Source organism: Carassius gibelio, chromosome B8 (assembly GCF_023724105.1).
Source record: "Carassius gibelio isolate Cgi1373 ecotype wild population from Czech Republic chromosome B8, carGib1.2-hapl.c, whole genome shotgun sequence".
Taxonomy (NCBI): Eukaryota; Metazoa; Chordata; class Actinopteri; order Cypriniformes; family Cyprinidae; genus Carassius; species Carassius gibelio.
In genome coordinates this window covers 31,593,540-31,598,682 of record NC_068403.1, presented here as the reverse complement: position 1 = coordinate 31,598,682, position 5,143 = coordinate 31,593,540, and the positions used below count along the sequence as shown (strand labels likewise).

At 40.5% G+C, this 5,143-nt stretch overlaps 1 long non-coding RNA gene across 15 annotated transcripts; it reads left to right on the top strand.

The window, feature by feature from the left end:
• The first annotated feature begins 411 nt into the window (after window positions 1-411).
• Window positions 412-4,445, top strand: LOC127962937 (uncharacterized). Of its 15 annotated transcripts, none has more exons than XR_008154695.1 (12): window positions 481-495; window positions 1,007-1,036; window positions 1,103-1,138; window positions 1,498-1,548; window positions 1,674-1,761; window positions 1,856-1,932; window positions 2,205-2,315; window positions 2,394-2,513; window positions 2,644-2,720; window positions 2,841-2,975; window positions 3,329-3,461; window positions 3,552-4,445. It is a non-coding gene; the product is annotated as an uncharacterized LOC127962937 (long non-coding RNA). The 15 variants fall into 15 exon arrangements; XR_008154691.1 differs by having other exon boundaries at window positions 1,103-1,158; XR_008154696.1 differs by lacking the exon at window positions 481-495 and adding an exon at window positions 867-881.
• Window positions 4,446-5,143: the final 698 nt, after the last annotated feature.

Genomic DNA, 5,143 nt, shown 5'->3' with positions numbered 1-5,143 from the left:
CAACTGTATATATCAAGAGTAAATAAATATTGTGTGTGTGTGTGTGTGTGTGTGTTTGTAAGAACTTTTAGATTATATGAAAAATATTGTCAAATATGACACAACAAACAAAAAAAACAGGACAAAATCAAAATTCTTCATTAGTTTTTTTATTTTTTATTCAGTCTGTTGACTTTTCACTGGTCCTCTTGATGAGCCTTTTCACATTTGTTTTATTTTTCCTACAAGGTATTGCTGGAATGTCCCTTTAATTTCTGCAGGAGTCACAAATATTCAACTGGTTGCCACGTTGATAGATTTGATCCATGATCGACATTAAGGGCTGCTTAATTATAAGCGTGCACATCAAATTATCCTAACTCATTGAACCTGGATCGAATTAGTGAGATTGCGTGAACGTGAATAAAGTCTGTAGAGGCCTTGTGTTTCGTGGTTCTTTGTTTAGGTTCCTTACCGAGCTGTAACTGGGTCATTCTACAGAAACGTCCACTTTTGGTATGGCAAAATTTATTTACTTTTTTAACACTTAAACTTAGACCACATTGTTAGTTTACCTTTTGACTTTATGAATGCATATAAATGACAGCTTATTTATTTTTCTATTTATCTGCTTTGTGCTATTTAGCTTATTTCAAGACCACATGAAACACTTATTTTTAGTCGCTGGTGTTACCTTCTCTATCAATGTTACAAAGACTTTTTTTTTTTTTTTTTTTAAAGCACATGTAGTCAGTTACAGGAAAATAATGAAAATGCAAGAAATAAGGAAGTTGTTTTATTTAACTTGAAAAATGAACAATATGGTAACACCAGTGACCAAATGAATCACAAGGGACATAAGACCTGATGTACTGCTCTTCACCATGTTACCACTAATGAAGGTAACACCAGTGACCATTTAGAAAAGCATTTTACGAAATGTCTGCTGTAAGGTATGAAACCATATGTTGTCAATCATTGCATACATTTTTTTTTTTTTTTTTAAACAATAAATCGGTCATACCAGTGACGTCAACTAAAAGCTCCATATGAAATCGTGAGTTAACTGAAAACTTCTGATAATTGAAAAGAAACAGTGGACTTAACATGTTTTTTTTCATAGATCTTTAAAAAATAGGAAGGAGGAAGTCGTCATCAGGTTTTTATTTTTCTCAAATGGTAACACCAGTGACCCAAATGCTGGGCTCCACTGTTTTCACTATATATTTTAATGAGCATTTCATAACATTTATCATACTTGATGGTTATCGATACATTTTTGTAATTTAAATGGTAGCAAGCCTCTTTTTAACTGCAAAATAAAGCATTTTCACTGTGTATATGGCTGTGGGGATAAGCAGTTTTGTGGTTCTTGGAATTCTTTGATTAAACATTGCCACGTTTATGGTGCAGGAACGTCTAATTGTTAAAATAACGCCTTGTGTTATTTTAAAATGTATAAAAGTGTAATACAAAATGAAACCCTAATGTGTTTTCACTTGTACTATTCCCGTAAAGGCTAGGGACAGAAAAATGGACGTTTCTGTAGAATGACCCAACTGCTGACTGGTAATTTCATTGTTTTGGCTGATGTTCGCTTCTGCTAAACTTTGCTATCGGTGGATGGTTGTTACATTTAAAACTCCAAAAACTGGCCAACCAGTTTTCTTTTATTTGTTTTTGTCTTTCTCCAGATCTGGAAAAAACCTTAAGCACCTGATGGCTTTAGACCGTTTCTACAGTTGTCAGATTTTAAGTAAAATATCACTGCAAATGCATAAAGTACTGCAATATTAAGTGAAAATTTAAAAGTAGGAAGAATTGAATGGACCACTTTAACGCTGCTTTCCTGTTTCTAATCTGCGTCTTTAACAAGGTCAGAGACGAGCGCTCATGCGTCACATGAAAGTCTTTGCTGCCCTCTGGTGCACAACGTGAGGTCCTGACCGTAGGGTAAGTATGCAGAAAGTATTGGGCTTTGCCAAAAATGCTCTGGAAGCCAATTAAAAAATTATTTTATAATGAATTTGGCTAAATGTTGCTTTTTTTTTTTGTGTTTTTTTTTTTTTTTTTTTTATGGATCGTGCTAAACTCCCAATCAAACTGTCTATTAGTACACCAACGTTTTTCGTTTAAGCATGGTCTTTGTAGTTAAGTTGGTATTTAAAAACTCTATATAAACATTCTGTACTTCTCCGGCATGTGTGGTGCCTCCCCTTCCGCAGATGAGCTGGGGGCATCAACCGTCAGACCCCCCTGTGGCTCTGGTGGCAGCACACCTCTCTCCTGGAGCCTCATGACATACCTGCCGACATGCATTGGTGGGAGAAGTGAAGGTATAATATCTGTCTATGGCCTGTTGTGAAACCCAACCATATCTGCGTGAAACATTACAATACTTGCTTTTGTCGTAGCCTTTGCACATCGGCTGTTGGGTTGCTAAGAGGGACACCTGAAGCCCCGAGGAAGAACCGGTCCTTGTCGTCTCTATCTGGAGCTTGGGCCTTTAAATATTCTGGCCGGATATGAACAAAGTAGCAGTCCAACCACTACAAAGATTTACACGCATTTTAAGTGTTTGCTGTCACAAAGCTGTTAATGAACTGAGGTGTGTTGTGCAGTGTGATCCTCTTACATGTTCTTCTTTTCTGCTTAACTCAATAGCTCCTTTGGACAGCGTTACAGTGACTCCGTCTGCCTCTGGCACTCTGTCGTTCCACTCCTAGAAAAAGAGGCCTGATGTATTTATGGTCCCTCTCCTTTTTATTTATTTATTTTTTATTTTTTTTTGTAAATCATTCAGTGTGACTTCCCTGGTCCTCTTGATGAACTTCCACATTTTTTTCCTTTAATTCCCGCAGGACTCCAGTCCTCCCAGACGTCCCTGGAAACCCCCACGTCCATCATATAGTTGAAGAAGGCCTGCTGCCTTTCAGTCAGCCTCTCTCTGGCATCGGATCTCTCTGGCCAGAATGGCTCCAGGATCTCGTCCAGGGGTGCGTTTCCCAAAACCATAGTTGCTAACAGGTTGCAATGCAATTTCCCTATTGCCAGCCAACTAAGTTGTTAACTTGGTTAGCAACTATGGTTTTGGGAAACGTACCCCAGCTCGTTATAACTGCGTATCGTTAGGGTGTGCTTCTAAATGCTGCAACGCTTTTTATGTGAAAACTACATAATAAACACTATAAAAAAAACATCAACCAAATAATGCAGAATGCAAAAAATGAAGCCAATGGAGCACGTCCACTTGTTCCTAAACAACCATTTTTCTGAGCCTATCTAGCTCTCTCTCCTGGAAGAGTTTCTTTTGTCTCTCTGTCACATATTTTTTTATTTTTCCTACAAGGTATTGCTGGAATGTCCCTTTTAATTTCTGCAGGAGTCCAGTCCTCCTCCCAGACGCCCCTGGAAACCCCTTCGTTGAGGACCGTCGTCGCGTTCGTCTCCAGGTTTCTCCGATCTGACAGAAATATCAGGAGGTTGTTTTTAGTTTCACGTGACATGACTTCTATGGAGAGAACCTGTCAAACCGTTAAGAGTCTTACAGCGCTCTCACCTTTGATTTTCAGCACGTCCATCATATAGTTGAAGAAGGCCTGCTGCCTTTCAGTCAGCCTCTCCCGTGCATCTGATCTCTCTGGCCAGAATGGCTCCAGGATCTCGTCCAGCTCTTCGGACCGTCTCTGCTTCCGTTCAGGAGCACACTCGGCCGAGGAAGCTGGTCTCTTCTGGCCTCCTGAGTGTGCAGGAGCACCGCTGCCCTTTCCTTCCAGCTGCTTTCTCAGCTCCTCTATCTCTTGGCCTTGCTCTGCTACGCGTGATTTTAAGGCGCTGAGCTCGGTCTTAAGTGCAGCCATGTCACTGATCATCTGGTGATCTAGTGATTCACGGAGGCTTTTGTTACTTTCTTTTAATTTCTGAAATTCCTCACTTGCAAACTTTTCCAGGGAATTCAGCCGACCAATCATCGACTCCTCGAAAGGCAAGTCCAGGTCATCTTCCGAGCTGCTAATCTGTAATTTTTCTTATGATAGGAAAGCACAGAAAATTATAACTGCAATGATGCGGCGGAATCAACAAGTCCACTTTGAGTGACAGCCGGGCTCCCGCTCCTCTGACGAGCGCTCCTGGAGACACGCCCCCAGCGGAAGACGACAGGTAGTTCACCACGGGACCGTAATGTCTGACAGCCTAATATGAAGCACACTGTCACATTTCAGTCCACACTGGAAGTACGCGTCAAGGGGGCAAAAAAGTCAGCAACAAGTTATCAGTAACTTCATGAGACTTTATTTAGGCTCTCTGTCCTGGAGCAGATGCTGGAGACGGCAGTGCCGGAGGAGCGGCACACTAACACCTCTGCTGCCCTCTAGTGGACAAGGAAAAGCGCAAGATGGACTATTTACATTTGATGGAATTGAGAAACTGAAGTGCCTCAATAAAGATGAATTATGTTTCTGAAAGACTACTATTACGTTTTATTTATTGAACAATGCATGGCTTCTTTCATATATATTGTAGTGTGGGTATAACTGTAGACTGTTGTGTACTATACTACACCATAGCACGTTACAGTGTGTGTGATCAACATGCTAGATTTAAAGTCAATCACCATGAACGACATACTAACCCTTGGCTTCTCAGTCGCCCTCTCCTGGATAAAACTGTGAATAGCCATGTGTAAAAAACTGATTAGGATTCCAATATTTTAGCAGGATTTGACACTCCAGGCGGAGCTCTTGAGCGGGTGACTTCACTCAAAGACATCTTTCCAGTCTAATTTTAATGATGCTCTCTCTCTCTCTCTCTCTCACAAACACACACATACACTCCTGTGCACACTCACACGCACGTGTGCACACTCACACGCATGCAGTCAAGACACACAGACGCACACGAACTGGCTGGAAAAATATTTTTATTCAGGCTAGTGATACCTTCTTGCTAAAAAGACAAATGATTTCACGGGTTATTTTGTTTGGATGTATATTGGAATATATTGGAAAAAATACATATATATAATAATATATGCCTAATATATTACATGATACTGTGGGCCATGGCCGAAGCTCTGACCCAGGCCTTGGACGAGTTTGATGTCTTTATGGATATGGTGAACTGGACAACAGTTTGATCCAGGGATCAAACACCTCCCCAGATC